General features: G+C 42.8%; 1 long non-coding RNA gene across 1 annotated transcript in view; it reads left to right on the forward strand.

The window, feature by feature from the left end:
• Positions 1-7,049: 7,049 nt before the first annotated feature.
• Positions 7,050-16,462, forward strand: part of LOC130846643 (uncharacterized) — a 172,635-nt gene continuing 163,222 nt past the window's right edge. Inside the window, exon 1 of the long non-coding RNA XR_009051598.1 lies at positions 7,050-7,511. This is a non-coding gene — a long non-coding RNA (uncharacterized LOC130846643). The remainder of the gene's footprint in view (positions 7,512-16,462) is intronic.

Genomic DNA, 16,462 nt, shown 5'->3' on the forward strand with positions numbered 1-16,462 from the left:
GCTTATTCTTTCCAGACAAAGGTCCTATAACCTAATAAACTATGTATCAAATCAGTTTTTAATGCACTGATTTTTTTTCATGGCTGAACTTGAGTCCTGGAAAATACGACTAATAGTGACTGCTTTTTGCTCCTCTCTTTGACAGCCCACTTAGGGGAGGACTTAGCCCTGATGAAGAAACATTATTTAGCAAATAATCAGATCAATTTCTCTTATATTCCTGGCAATGACATGTTAAGAGCCTACCTCAGTATTACGTCACCTACATAGTGCAGAGTCCTTAGCAGGAGATTACATTTTGAAACAAAGATCCAATTTCATGGAAATAAAAAGTCTTACCTAAGTGCATTAAATAGATCTTTAGTAGAGTAGTTAATACCAATTAAATGCTGGGCTGTCTGAATCATGAATTATCCATTCAGATATGATTTTGTTTTTCTTCTTTAAATAACTCAGGTTTTTTAGAGGCTGGGTCACCCTAATTTCTTTTGGCCCTTCGGTCTTGAAATTTCCTGTGATTTAGGAAGCAGTGATGGGAAATGCCGTGCTGGGTCAGCAGTTTGTATAAAACAGGGGTTTGGACATGTAGGTACTTTTATATTTGATCAACTATGAGGACAAGCCCAAGGAATGATCTTGGCAAAGTTATTTTAAATGAAAGTAATACAAAATTGACTTAGCTTCAGTCTTGAATCTTTTGAATGGCATGAAAAGCATACTGGTTAGCGAGGTGGCTAGAGACTATTGTCAAAACAGAATGGAAATAAACCGTTCTTTTCAAGATGAAGCTGGTTATAGTTGAACTCTGGGATAATATATGCTGTTTTATATTTAAGACCCAATCTGCTTTCAGATCCAATCTACTCCCATCCAAAAGTGATTTTTTAATATGTTGCTTTCTCTCCTTGTTGATAGGTTAGGTCCTTTGAGATCCTGGACTTGCCGTGACTTATCTTCTTTACATTTGCAAGGCCAAGGTCAGAGGTTCGAGTCATGATGTAGTGCAGTTGGTAAGATGACTCTGTGTGCTCAGAGAATCGCTCTGTATCAGGCCCGTGCTACGTGCCCTCACATGTTTACTCTTTGCAGCCACTGTGAGATAGCTCTTCCTCTTTTCAGATGAGGAAACGAACTCAAAGCAGTTAGGTGGCTTGCCAGAGGTTACGTGGTGAAGGAGTAGCACACTCGGGACTTCCAGCTCCTCAGTATTTGCTGTCTTTGGTGTCTCCTTCCTGCAGAGGAGATGCCAAACAAAAGAGCAGGGATGAGTGAAGTTGGGACAGGGGAAGCTTTAAATGCTTGCTGCTTGATATCTTTACGTCAGGTTTGGGTTATCAGCAAGAGTCTCATGCCCAACATCCTAAAGAAATGCCAAATATTCAATAGAAACCACATGAACAGAAAATAGCAATGTCATAGTTGACTTTCCCCTTGTCTTTGCGATGGGATCTTTGCTGCATGCCTCCCAGGATTATGGAGGAAGTTAGGGTCTATGGGCAACATTGGCCTTTCAGGCTAACCCTGGGCGTGAGCTGTGTGGGGCATGCCATCCCCCACAGAGCAGAGGTAAGCACGGTGGACCATCTGGAAGAGAAAACAGATTGGGCTTTCCTGGGTGTGGTTTGGAGGCCTCCCAGCAGGCCACGGTGCATGGGGACATTTGGACAGCGTCCAAGCTGCTGTCCTCATGTCTATGTTGATGCCTTCTGAGGGGAGGAAAGGAAACTATTTTTTTTTAATATACCTAACTCTCCAGTTTGGGCTTAAGGCTGAGATGTCAGTGTAGTTCTATTACTGACAGTTCTTCATCTGATACGTAGAAACCAAGGGAGGAGGCTGGGCAAGGCCCTGCCATCTTAGGGAATTCTTGTCATCACCTCTAAGTGACATTGAGCGGAGATGGAGAAACATTTTTAATTCTCCAAAGCACTTGGACAGTCTCTTATCTAATCTTTTTAAGGTGGCTTGTAGAAGGATGTCATTTTAATTTCTTTAAAACATACAGCTCTTTTGCTTATTTAAATACCCTGAAAGACTACGTTGCAAAAGCACCAGATTTCTTTCTTGAATCCTGTTTACTTGACCTTTGATAAAGTTAGTACTTAGAAAAGTCTGCTTTTTTGGAAGTAGTTGCTGCTGTGCTCCTGAGTGCTGAGATTTTTCAGAAATTTTATAAAGACTATTTTGCAATTCTTCTTTTAAAGTTAGAGAAACATCTCAGGGAATGGCTGTTGGGGTTTATTGTCACAATTTTGCATACAGATTTAAGAGCAGCTGTGGAATGAAATTCATTATTTACACTGGGTTATTAAAAATTAATTTAACAAGTAGTCTTTGTGGCTACTTCTTGAGAGAAAAAGGGCATATCCCTTATGACAGATGCCTGCAGATGTAGAGGTAGAAGATTTGGGACTTCATGTATCATTTGTAATGGGAGTTAAATGGAAATGGGGTGTGGGTGTGGTAGGGCTGTACTGAAGAGAGCTTTGGGAGCAGCCCAAATTCACGGCGAATCTCAGATAAGCTATTGGTGGGGTGGGGGAAGGGGGGAGGGGGTGGGCTCTTAGCAGCCAAGGGCTGGCTGTGTGCCGCCAGCTTCCTTCATCCTCACCCGGTTTAGGCACTTGCTAACTCTCTGGATTTAGAAAAATTCACTGGGGACAAGGTTACCTGCCATAAAAATGCTGAGAAGTAGGAATTCCCCTAGAGTGTTTTCCAAAGGCCTGTTTTTCTGAAAAGGTAACAAATGCACATGCAGGGAAAAAAAACAAACAGTGTGAAAAAGGTACAGAGGGGAAAAAATGCCTCTCCCCACCAGAATCAGCCCCTCGGCCAGTTTCTTGTATATCCTTGGAGGATTATCGCCTGTCCTGGAAGGTCAGCACCCCCTGAAAAGCCCTCCTCCCACAGGATTGGCACGTTTGCTTGGTCATTTCCTCCTATTTTTATGCTTATTCATCCTGTGGCCTATGTTCTCCTTGACATGCAGATTTTTTTTTTTTCCATCCTCCTGTGGGAAGAGATAACATTCTCAGGACTTAATTCTCATCTGATAAATTTTATTTTTAACCAACCTCTACATCCTTTCTTCTTTGCTTCTTATTTTCATGGGCCCCCTGCACTTCTCAGCCTTTTCTGGCTTTCTCAGAAGGTGGGAGCAGAGTATCTGAGTACAGTGTGTTGCACCCAAGTTTTTTGGCTTAGCTTCCCACGGCAGGGAAACTTTACTCTGCACAGGGTCCTGTTTTCAACTGGGCAGTCCACTTCTACCTCCTGCTTCCCCTCTGGGCTGTCTTAGAGTTCCTTTTGTCAGTAAATTCATATGATCTTGATGAAGGAAATGCACTTTCATAAACAAGACAGCTGTGACTTGCAGCCATCAGTGGTGGCCTTGTAGCCACCTAAGGTTCCCACAGTGTGACAAAGCCATGACTTGACAGGGTGATTCTTGGATTGAGATGCGTGAAAGCAGCCAGCGTCCACCCAGTTGAAGGGAAGGGTTTTATTTGGCTTGGGTTTTTTTTTGTCCTGAGCCCTCTGACTGAGGCTTTCCCAGACGGGTATGTTAGCAGTAACTGTGACCTTAGCTACGTAAGCATATATACATTCCTTTTCTTCTCTTTGACTTTTGACTGCCCCTCCTCAGATGTGACTAAATATGGTTGTATGGCTGAACGTTTTCCAACTGACACTAGGGGGAAGTGGACGTTTTGAACCTGGGGAAGGCAATGGAGTTTGCGTTCCCCAGAGAGGGTTGTGCATGGGAATGCAGTTCCAGACTTGAACTTCATGGCCTCCAACTGCATTTTGTTCTCCATGGACCACTTGTCTCTCAAGTATCTCTTGGCTCTGTCGTGCGTTATGTATACGGTCACTGTGCTTTTCCTATAACACTGTAATAGGCACTTGGAAACAAAAGGCAAAAAAAAAAAAAAAAAGTGTGTGATGTAGCTTCACAGGATGGAAGACATTTCTCAAAGGATTTAAGAATACTACTAATAAAATGTGACCACTTAATCATGGAGTACCAACCAGGGTCCCAGGAGGAAATGGATGACACCTAAGAATTAGGGTAATTCGAGGAGAGTTAAATGAAAGGACTTTTCACCAAGGTGGGGAGCAGGTAGGGAAACCATAAGAGACAGCACAGTACCCAGCGTTCCAAAGCAGGTGGTACCACCCCGGGCACTAAGGCTTGCGGGAAGGAAACTAACGAGAAATAGAGAGGCTCCCTGACAGGAGCTGGGACCTTTGTTGAAGGAACCCAGTCGGCCCATGGGACCTTGCAAGAAGGGAAACCGGGGTAGTAATCCCCACACACTCTTGCAGCCTCATCAGAACTGCTGGAGTGCGCCCTTGGCTAAGCACATCTAGAAGTCACCATGAACAGAGACACAGGTCAGGTCAGTCTTCTGTGGCTCAGAACAGGAACAGGGGCATAACGTAACAGTAGAGTGTGCAGGGGCAAACCAGTGAGATCAACACAGTAGCATCTGGATGGAGTTCTACATGATCCAGCCCCAGCTCGCCCTCACAGCCTCTCACTATACTACCATTTTTCTCTTTTCAAACAAGTCAGGTTTGTTTCTGCCTCAGGGCCTTTGCACTTGTTCCTTCTGCCTAGAGTGGTCTGCTCTCACCATTTTGCGTGGATGGTAATGGGTCCTTTAGATCCCGGCTCCCTAAAGAGGATCTCCACTCCTAGTATTCCTCCCACATCACCTTCTAGTCATCCTATCTCATGGCCTAGTTTTATTTTTACATTTAAGAGGGTAATGGAGGGCTTCCCTGGTGGTGCAGTTGTTAAGAATCCGCCTGCCATTGCAGGGGACACAGGTTCGAGCCCTAGGCCAGGAAGATCACACGTGCTGTGACACAACGAAGCCCGTGCGCCACAACTACTGAGCCTGTGCTCTAGAGCCCACGTGCCACAACTACGGAAGCCCGCGTGCCTACAGCCTGTGCTCTGCAACAAGAGAAGCCACCACAATGAGAAGGCTGCTCACCACAACATAGTAGCCCCCGCTCACCACCACTGGAGAAAGCCCGTGCCTAGCAGCGAGGACCCAACACAGCCAAATAAAGAAATAAATAATAAAATAAATCTTTTTTTAAAAAAGAGAGAGTAATGGAAGTTTTGTTAAAACGTCGGTCTTTACTGGAAGTTGTATTCTTTGCAACTGTTTAAGCGTAAGAGGAAAACCAGATATCAGCTTTCAAATGTGCAGGAGGTACTTATTCTTATGAATTTCACTTGGAGGTGTGCAAAAATGTTTGGAATCACTGAGATTGTCTGTGATTCCAAACGCAGAGCTGTTTGGAGGAGAGAGTGGTCCTCCTCCTCTCCCGGGAGGCTGTGCTTGTGCTTTTTACTATGGTCACCAGCACTGTATTTCTTTCCTGATAGAGGCCTGCAAAGTCTCCCCTAAGAGCTGCAGAGAGATTTTCTCCCTTCTCCCATGGCCACATCCTGACTCATGCTAACTCATGTGGATCCAGGGCAACCCAAATTTGAAGTGACTGCTTTAGCCCCACCTATGGGTTTGGCTTGCGTGCCAGAGCAGGGGCGATTCCCTTGTCTTTCCTGAGGGCCCCACCCCACCCCTCTCGGGCCCCATCGAACAGGGAGTGAGGCTTGCGAAGCCAAGTCTGGATGGGAGCAATCTGAAGACTGTGCCACCCTGATAATTTATAGTGAGCTTTTAAAGCATTATTTCACTTAGGGAAGGGCGTGAAGGCTTCCCCTAATGGGATGGCCTTCCCTCGATGGCCTTCCCCCAGCTGCCATGACTCCCCTGACTTAAGCTGGCAACCAGCACATGCCTGCTGGCGTCCGAAGGAGCAGGCCGCCCTTCTGATGAGTGGAGCCTCGGCCACACAACTGTCAAGAATTTTCAGGACGCCCCCTGCTTTTGAGGACAGAGGCATCAGTTTGGTCTGGAGGCTGGCATTCTATCCCAAGGTCAGCTGCTAACTGTGGGCCCCCGTGCTCCTCCTCCAGGTGGTGCTCTGATGTGGTGTGGATTCCAGAGGAAATGTCATGGTTGTCCAAGGACAGGCCACGAACAGTGCAAGGCTCACTGGACTAGCATAGAAGCCACAAGAGCAGCCAGGAGTGAGGAAACCCTCAGTCTCTCTCTCAGCTGAAGAGTTTCTTGACACCCTAGCTATTCAACTTTCCTGCTATGTGACTTTCCACTTACGGAACATTCCAGCTGCTTTCAGTTTTCCAGTTCCCAAGGAAAGAATATGATTTGCACAGCCCATCTTTTGGGGCCAGACCACAAATGTGGACGGACTGCCCTGGGGGCAGGTGTTCGCTAGGGTTATGGATGGAGGGCACGGGGTAGAATCCCTCATTTCCTATAGGGCTGCTTCTCTCAGAAGGGCGTGTGGGCAGGGCAGGCCCCTCCAGATCACACAGGGCCAAGTGGGCTCTTTTGGGTTTTGTGAAAAACAAGTGAAGTAATCCCAATTGACACTTAAACAAAAGGTGAAAGCTATGTTTTATTAAAAATATACCACAATGGTGGTAAGGCCGCTGAGTGGCCTCTTCACACGTGCACTGACTTACGAATCAGATTCACCGTCTGACATCCAGGCTCTGAGAGCCAGGGCCGCAGGGTGTAGGTTTCAGTCAGGGGAAGGCACAGGCTGCGGAGGCGAGGAGGCCGGGCTCCGGGCTCGGGGAGCTTGGAGGAGGGTGGCAGGAGCGGCGTCCTGCCGCGTGGCAGCAGCTGAAGGTACTTCTCATTTTACAACGGTCCCCAAGGTGGGCTCCGCCTCCCAGCTCACTTGACTCTGGTAAGAGGGAAGCAGGGGATGAGTGACGGCTGGCCCTGCCCGAGCACGTAGCGCTGGACGAATTAGATCATGTCTCTATACCCACAGTGGAGCCTGGTCTTAGGGGTGACCTAGACGAATGAAAGTCACATTACTATGAAGTTTCATCCTCAAGGAGAATAACCACAGCACGGTCATTTCTTTCCCTATTAGATTATTTCCAGCTGCTTCTTAAAAAAAAAAAAAAAAAAAAAGACTGCATTTACTGTGGGTCCCAGGACTATTACCCCAAATCCCAGCCACGTGTTTCTCTTGCTTCCATTAGTGTTCGCAGAGGTGAGGGAGCCATGAAGAGGTATTTGGAGGCTGCTTCAAGAGGCTGCCCTGCCATTCGTGAACTTAAACCACCTGCAAGGGCTGAGTTCCTTCACAGCTGCTGCTGCTTTTCTGAACAAACAGCCAAGCACGGGCTTGGAGGCGTCCTTAAAGGTCAGCTGATCCTCCCTCAGAAGCTTGGATTTCTCCCCACTCGCCACCAGTTCTGCCTTTTAGTCCTGCAAAACCACCGTCACCACACTTGAGCCAGACTCAGTGTCCACTGCCCACAGGGTAGGAAGTGTGGTTATACACCTGGCCAAGGTCCAGACCCCTGAGTAGTTCTTGCTGTCGTGTTTCCAAGCTTGGAAAAGGTACTGCTCTGAGACCAGGGAAGGAGACTAGCTACAAAGGTGAGCCACTCCGTTTTGACATTCTTGGGAAAATGGTGCTGCTTTGGGGGTGAAAAAACAGCACAAGTGGGCAGGGAATGCTGTAAGCCCCTCAGCTCAACCATGGGTGTTGCGTGTCTGTAAGATGAAGGTGACTCTCTTGGACGCCAAGAGCACTGGTGGGTTGGACTCTGACCTTGTATTTGTCACCAATACTTCACAGCAGCCTGGCAGACAGTCGGGAGGCAACATGGTGCAGTGGAAACAACGTGAACTTTGGAGTCAGGCTTGGGTTTGAGTTCCAATTCAGTTGTTTCTAACCGTGCAACCTCTGTAGGATAGCGAACCTCTGTGTGCCTCAGTTTCCTCCTCTGTATCCCCGCCTTCACTCCCTCTAATGATTCCATGATAATGCACTTAAAAAGCGTTGCCTATCCCTATGAACCTGGGCTCTGCCAGCAGAGAGGTTTTAGGGCCCAGAGGACAAGTGCTTCCTCCAGGAGGCACAAGGAGATTTCTATTGAATTTGGATGTTGAGAGAGCCACCTGGAGGCGCTGCTTCATTTACTACTAGGTAAATGGGCAAAAATGAACGACAACACGACCCAATGTGGACTGGAGTGGTCAACACACTGTCAAGGGAGAGTTAGAGTCAATGCTGCCCAGAGGGAGATTCAGAGAAATGTGGATGGCAGGGCTCCAGGCCTTCCCCTGGGCTCCATCCTTGGGTTCCTGTGTCTGTAATGAAGAGTAACAGCTCTGGCAGCAGACCCCCGGCTGCACCACCTGCGGCTCAGCCCCGTTGGGAATGGGGGTCCAGGGCGCTGTGCTGGGTATAGAGCCCCCGCAGCTGTGGAGCTGTGGTTGAAGGAAAAGTGGGTGCAATGCGCACACATTAAGTTAGATGATTACCAGTTTACTGCCTCTCGGCTCCATCCTGCCTTTCACTGCCTTGATAGTGGAGCCAGACCATTTGCCACCCGGAACAATGCTACATTTGTCAGCACGGGGTGCTGGAGGGGCATTGCAGGAGGAAAGGGGCGCCTGGCAGTTTTCAGTGCATGCCTCATTCTGCTTGCCCCATGGTTGCCCGCATCACGTGCAGGACACTGAGGAGTGCTCGCCCTCCAGCAAGTTGCATTGCAGGTCTCCAACCCACGTGCTCTGCTTGTGACACCTGACCGCCAGTTTCAGCTCACCCACTTTGGACCAGCTCTGGCCCGAGGCTTCTAGAGCTTCTCCACCATCCAATGGGCTGCAGTCTTGTCCTCTGGAAGGAGATCTGAATCTCAGCCTGGGAAAGTTTGTTCTTTCCTTGGCTATTCTTCCTCAGCCCCTAGGATCTTCTTTCTTTATTCGTGTGTACTCCCTGTAAGCAGTTCTTCATGTTAACCCTCCCTATATGGTTTCAAATGTTCAAATTCCTATGTTGTTTCTATCTCTTCCTGGACCCCAGCTGTCACAGAATTGATACCATGAGTGGTCCCAGTGGATAGATGTCCCCCTCCAACCACATACACAAATGGTATTTGGGGATTAGTCTGGGCTTAAATGCAGTACTTAGCTCCTTGCCAATGGGAGATGGGATGCAGGTAATGAAATGGCATCACAGTTAATCAGGCTATCTATCACCTGTGGTTAATTGTGATGCGATGTCAGTGGATGCATATGCCTTGGAATCCCAAGCACTTGCTGGGCTCGACTTTCAATCACAGTCATGATGACAGCGAGGACTGTGATTGTGGGGTGGATTGTCCTGAGGGTGCTCAAGTCATGGTCTGACTACAGAATGTCACAGAGCTTCTATGAAGCCCTTACAAGAATTCCTTCTTAGAGCCACAGAGCTGCTAATTGCTGACATATTATACAGAACTTAATTGTGTGGGTTGTTGAACTGTGATACAGTGATGCCAAGTTTCTTATGTTAAAGTTTGGGGCATTGACTGGGAAAGAATGGGATTCTGAAACTTGCGATAGGAACATCTGGTTAGATTCTGATAAAACTAACAATCTTGGAACCCCGAGTCACCCCAAGATTCCCTTGCCAGTAGAAGTATCTTGTCCTCTGATACCTGAAGAGACTAGCCTTCCTTTGCTCAAAAACCCCGTGCTAACTTCTTCTGGGGCAGATGCCTTGAAAGGGGATGCTTGTTCTCCTCAAGACCCACCACAACCAACCCTTGTTACCATTAGCCCTGTAACTAGGGTCAATTCTCTGGGTGCTCCAGGGATAGAGATATACTAACATCTGGGAAGAAACAACCTTCACACTAAACACACTGTAAGACTTTGCTAATCTAGAGGAGACACCTGCAGAATATATAGGAGTAGATTTTAAGGGTGTTAGACCTACTGTGGTTATGGATTTTCCTCTTCTTACATTTTTACAAGGCTTTTTGCTTTATGTACTTGAACTTCTGGGGATAATGGACAGCTGTTTGGGACTCAGGATTTCTATGGATTGTAATTTTTTTAAAAAATAAAAACATTCTTCATTGTTTTCTCTTAGTGATTGTTGCCTTGTATGCTATTTTGTCAGAGATTAATACCATACTACCCATTTTCTTTTAGTTAGCAGTTTCTGATGTTTGTTTCATCCCTTTGTTCAATTTTTTGCTCTTATTTATTTTAGGAGTATCTCTTGTAAATAGCTCATAGCTTTGCTTCCCCTCACACAAGCCATCTGTTACTGTCACGTGTTGGATTGACATGTTATGTTTTACCATGTTTCTTGTTTTCTTGTTTGTTTTGTTCCTTTCCTGTTTTTGATCAATTTCTTGTTTGTTTACTTTTGTTCTTGTTTTTTACTCTAGTGGTTCAGAAACAATAAACTGTTTTTCTACTAGCTAACCTTAAGTTTTTGATGTGTATCTAATTTTTTTCTGTGCTCTAGAGTTAACTAGAATCTATAGCTTCCTCTTGCACAAAATAATGTTCACATGCTCTCACTTCCTCCTTCTATTCCATCCACCTCTCATATTAAGATAATCTCAGATATTATTTCTAGGGTTATTACTTTTCCCTGTAATAAAGAATTTTTAGAGAATTTCTTTTTCGTTTTTGTTTTTTAATTTCTTTCTTGATTGCCATTTTTTTTTGTATTCCATGTCTTCCTTTTGGATTCTTCTTCTTTTTTTTTTTTTTCTTTAGCAAGAGATATCCTTTATTATTTCAGAAGGTATTTGTGGCTGCTATACTTTGGGTCCTTACATGTCTGGATTTTTTTTCTCCTCTCATTTGAATGCCACTTTGGCCACTTTGTCTATCAGTAACAGATTTAGGTTAAAATCTTTAACTATGAATGTAGATTTTTCTATTTCTTCTTGTAGTAGTATTTTGGCTTATATATTGAAGCACTCTTATTTGACGTAAACATTTTGGGGACTTTTTAATCACTTTGTGAATTGAACCTTTAAAAAAATTATTATGAGACAACTCTTTCTGGTAGTGCTTTTTGTTTAAAATTGGTTTTGTCTGATATTTATAGAGCCACCTGAGCTTTCTTTTTTTAATCTTTATTTTCAATCTTTTAGTAGCCTTGGGTTTAAATGTAGCTTTTTCATTGTTGTTGTTGTTTTTTATACATTGCATATACTAGTTGGATTTCCTCTCTTTACCTAGTATAACAGGATTTGTCTTTTAGGTGAATGTCTTCGTTAAATTTTCCCCAACTTTTTATTTTTAAAAATTTCAAGTCTACAGAAAACTCACAATAATAAACATCAATTTGATTCACCAATTATGAATGTTTTGCTACTCGCTATGAATGTGTGTATATACAAATGCACATGTATACAATTCATTTGTACAAGTATGTATTTATATATGTATACATACATACACGTTCTTTGAACTGGGTGAGAGTTGAGCCTTTATCTCTTAAGAACGTGGACATTCTCCTACCACAATATAACTATCCTCTCCAAAATTCAACATTGATACAATATTACCATTTAACATACAGTCTACATTCAGATATGCCCAGTTGTCCCAATAAAGTCTTAAAAAATTTTTCTCCCATCCAGGACCCAGTTAAAGGCCATGAACCACATTTAGTTTTCTCTGTAGGTAAAACAGGTCCCCAGGCTTTTGGTTTTGTTTGCTTTTTCTCTTTCCTTTTCCCTTTTCTTCTCTCCTTTCTCCTTTCTCTTTTTTCTTTTTTTTCTTTCTCCTTTTTAAAGGGTCCGCCTCAGTTATTTTGCATGACATGCCTCTGCATATTTGCATCTGTCTGACTCTTTCCCTCTTCACGATCAGGGCCGGGTACACATTTTTGTCAAGGGTGCCCCATGCCACGTTCCTCTCAGGGTGGTGGGTGAGAGGTGCACGGCGCAGTTTGTCTCATGATTACCGGTGCTAAGTTTGAACCCTTGGTTGAGGTGGGTGTCTGTCAAGTTTCTCCACATTCTGCTCCCCAGCAATCTCTTACCCCACATTTTATCGTCCATTGGTGACTTCTACTAACATAAAATAATGATTTTCGATTTCTGTCATTCCTCCTGCACCTGTTGGCACCTACTCGAAGGAAAACTATCCCTCTGCTCCTCTCTTGCCCTATCCCTTTTAGAGGAAATTTTTAGAATCAGTGTGGATTGATGAATTATTTTGTTTATTTAGTGTTATAATTATTCCTGTCACTATTTGTTTTGCAGTTTAAATGCTCCAAGATTTGGCCATTGTGAGCTCCTATAAGCTCCTGAGTCATGGGATCCCGTGTCTTTTTGTTCGTTCCCATCAATTTTGAGCCCTTAATTCTTTGGTAGATCTTCCAGGCTTCCTTTTTATTATTCTTGCCTGATCTCTGTCCTGAAAGCAGGTGTTTCTCCAAGACGTCCTGCTGTGCCTTTGCACTGGGTAATAGTTTTCAAAACTGAGATCCGGCTCCTAGGTGTGCTCCTTGGTACAGAGACGTGATTGCTTCCAGGCCCTGCCTGTGGGAGGAGCTAAGAAATCTCAAGCTTATACTGACGATGCCTCCGATTTCATCTTAACACCACAGAGTTTTTTTCTGTCCTGCCCACATCGGATATTTGTACCCCTCTCCTTCCACAATAAGAACCTGGGTTCCCAACAGTATATTTGCTCAGTCCTGCAGTAAACTCACAATATTTCATAATTGCTTTGTCAACAGCAAACTTCTTTTATCAAGTTTAAGACTTCTTACTGTCCTAAGACTGAACGATATTCCATTGAAGGAGTCTTGTCAGAGCACTGTGTTCAGAAATTATTTTCTCCCTCCTGGGTAATTATGTATCAATGTGATGTATGGTTTTGTTTCTATCTGAATTCAATGTTAGAGTTCTCCCCATTCTTGTTTCAATTTATTTTTTGAATGTATAAAAAGTTAACATGGTTCAAAAGTCAAAATTCTGTGAAACGGTCTATTTAAACGTCTCATTCCCTTCTCTATCCCTTCCACCCTGTGGATACCAACCTCCACACTGCAGCAGGTCACTGATTTTATTTCTCATTTGTCCTTTTTGTTTAATTTGCAAAAATAAATGTGTGTATTCCTATTTTTCTTTCTTACACAAAAGGTGACATATAAGTTTTACACCTCGCTTTTTCGCTTAAGGATATATCCTGAAAAATCACCCTATGACAGCCCATAGGAATTTGCTTTATTCTTTTGTATGTGTTTCAATTCAATTAAATGCGAATTTAATTGTTTCATATGGGCTTAAATCTCACCTCTTATTTTGTGCTTTGTACTTACCCTATTTTGTTGCACTCATTTCTTTCATGCATTTCTTAAACTATTTTATAATTCCGTTTTTCCTCTACTAGCTTAGACGTTACACATTCTTTTTCTATTCCTTTTTTTTAACTTTTTTTTTTATTTTTTTACAATAAACTGCATATATTTAGAGTGTACAATTTGGTATCCCAATCTCCCAATTCGTTCCCCCCCAACCCTCCCCGCTTTCCCCACTTGGTGTCCATATGTTTGTTCTCTACATCTGTGTCTCTATTTCTGCCTTGCAAACAGGTTGATTTGTACCATTTTTCTATAGTCCACATATATGTGTTAATATACAATATTTGTTTTTCCCTTTCTGACTCACTTCACTCTTTATGACAGTCTCTAGGTCCATCCATGTCTCTAAAAATGTCCCAGTTTCATTGCTTTTTACAGCTGAGTAATATTCCATTGTATATATGTACCACATCTTCTTTATCCATTCATCTGTTGATGGACATTTAGGTTGCTTCCATGTCCTGGCTATTGCAAATAGTGCTGCAGTGAACACTGTGGTACATGTATCTTTTTGAATTATGGTGTTCTCCGGGTATATGCCCAGTAGTGGGATTGCTGGGTCATATGGTAGTTCTATTTTTAGTTTTGCAAGGAACCTCCATACTGTTTTCCATAGTGGCTGTATCAATTTACATTCCCACCAGCAGTGCAAGAGCCTTCCTTTTTCTCCACACCCTCTCCAGCGTTTACTGTTTGTAGATTTTCTGATGTTGCCCATTCTAACCGGTGTGAGGTGATACCTCATTGTTGTTTTGATTTGCATTTCTCTAATACTTAGTGATGTTGAGCAGCTTTTCATGTGCCTCTTGGAGAAATGTCTTCTTTGGAGAAATGCCTATTTAGGTCTTCTGCCCATTTTTTGATTGTGTTGTTTGTTTTTTTTGATATTGAGCTGGATGAACTGTTTATATATTTTGGAGATTAATCCTTTGTCTGTTGATTCGTTTGCAAATATTTTCTCCCATTCTGAGGGTTTTCTTTTTGTGTTGCGTATAGTTTCCTTCACTGTGCAGCAGCTTTGAAGTTTCATTAGGTCCCACTTATTTATTTTTGTTTTTATTTCCATTCTAGGGGGTGGATCAAAAAAGATCTTGCTGTTATTTATGTCGAAGAGTGTTCTTCCTATGCTTTCCTCTAGGAGTTTTATAGTGTCTGGCCTTACATTTAGGTCTTTAATCCATTTTGAGTTTATTTTTGTGTATGGTGTTAGGGAGTGTTCTAATTTCATTCTTTTACATACAGCTGTCCAGTTTTCCCAGCACCACTTATTGAAGAGGCTGCCTTTTCTCCATTGTATATCCTTGCCTCCTTTGTCATAGATTAGTTGACTGTAGTTTATCTCTGGGCTTTCTATCCTGTTCCATTGATCTATATTTCTGTGTTTGTGCCAGTACCATACTGTCTTGATCACTGTAGCCTTGTAGTATAGCCTGAAGTCAGGAAGCCTGATTCCACCAACTCCGTCTTTCCTTCTCAAGATTGCTTTGGCTATTCGAGGTCTTTTGCGCTTCCATACAAATTGCAAAATTTCTTGTTCTAGTTCTGTGAAAAATGCCATTGGTAATTTGATCAGGATTGCATTGAATCTGTAAATTGCTTTCAGTAAGATAGTCATTTTCACCATGTAGATTCTTCCAATCCAAGAACATGGTATGTCCCTCCATCTGTTTGTGTCGTCTTTGATTTCTTTCATTAGTGTCTTATAGTTTTATGAGTACAGGTCTTTTACCTCCTTGGTTAGGTTTATTCCTAGGTATTTTATTTTTGTTGCTGCAATGGTGAATGGGATTGTTTCCTTAATTTCTCTTTCTGATCTTTCATTGTTGGTATATAAAAATGCAAGAGATTTCTGTGTGTTAATTTTGTATCCTGTAACTTTACTAAATTCATTGATTAGCTCCAGTAGTTTTCTGGTGGCATCTTTAGGATTTTCTATGTATAGTATCATGTCATCTGCAAACAGTGACAGTTTTACTTGTTCTTTTCCAATTTGGATTCCTTTTATTTCTTTTTCTTCTCTGATTGCTGTGGCAAGGACTTCCAAAACTATGTTGAATAGTAGTGGTGAGAGTGGACAGCCTTGTCTTGTTCCTGACCTTAGAGGGAATGCTTCCAGTGTTTCACCATGGAGAATGATGTTTGCTGTGGGTTTGTCATATATAGCCTATATCATGTTGAGGTAGGTTCCCTCTATGCCCACCTTCTGAAGAATGTTTATCATAAGTGGGTGTTGAATTTTGTCAAAAGCTTTTTCTGCATCTATTGAGATGATCGTGTGGTTTTTATCCTTCAATTTGTTAATGTGGTGTATCACATTGATTGATTTGCGTATATTGAAGAATCCTTGCATTCCAGGGATAAACCCCACTTGATCATGTTGTATGATCCTTTTAATGTGTTCCTGGATTCTGTTGGCTAGTATTTTGTTGAGGATTTTTGCATCTAAATTCATCAGTGATATTGGTCTGTAGTTTTCTTTTTTTGTAGTATCTTTGTCTGGTTTTGGTATCAGGGTGATGGTGGCTTCATAAAATGAGTTTGGGAGTGTTCCTTCCTCTGCAGTTTTATGGAAGAGTTGGAGAAGGATGGGTGTTAGCTCTTCTCTAAACGTTTGATAAAATTCACTTGTGAATCCATCTGGTCCTGGACTTTTGTTTGTTGGGAGATTTTTAATCACAGTTTCAATTTCATTACTTGTGATTTGCCTGTTCATGTTTTCTATGTCTTCCTTATTCAGTCTGGGAAGTTTATACCTTTCTAAGAATCTGTCCATGTCATCCAGGTTGTCCATTTTATTGGCATATAGTTGCTTGTAGTAATCTCTTATGGTGCTTTTTATTTCTGCAGTGTCCGTTGTAACTTCTCCTGTTTCATTTCTAATTATGTTGATTTGAGTCCCTCCCTCTTTTTCTTGATGAGTCTTGCTAGAGGTTTTTTTTTTTTTTTTTTTTTATAATTTTGTTATGCTTTACTGTTTTGATCTTTTTTTTTTTTTTTTTTTTTGGCACACGGGCTTAGTTGCTCCACGGTATGTGGGATCCTCCTGGGGATGGGATCGAACCCGTGACCTCTGCATTGGCAGGCAGATTCCCAACCACTGCGCCACCTAGGAAGCCCTTGCTAGAGGTTTATCAATTTTATTTATCTTCTCAAAGAACCAGCTTTTAGTTTTATTGATTTTTGCTATTTTCTTTGTCTCTATTTCATTTATTTC

The sequence above is a fragment of the Hippopotamus amphibius genome, chromosome 2 (assembly GCF_030028045.1).
Source record: "Hippopotamus amphibius kiboko isolate mHipAmp2 chromosome 2, mHipAmp2.hap2, whole genome shotgun sequence".
NCBI classification, from domain to species: domain Eukaryota; kingdom Metazoa; phylum Chordata; class Mammalia; order Artiodactyla; family Hippopotamidae; genus Hippopotamus; species Hippopotamus amphibius.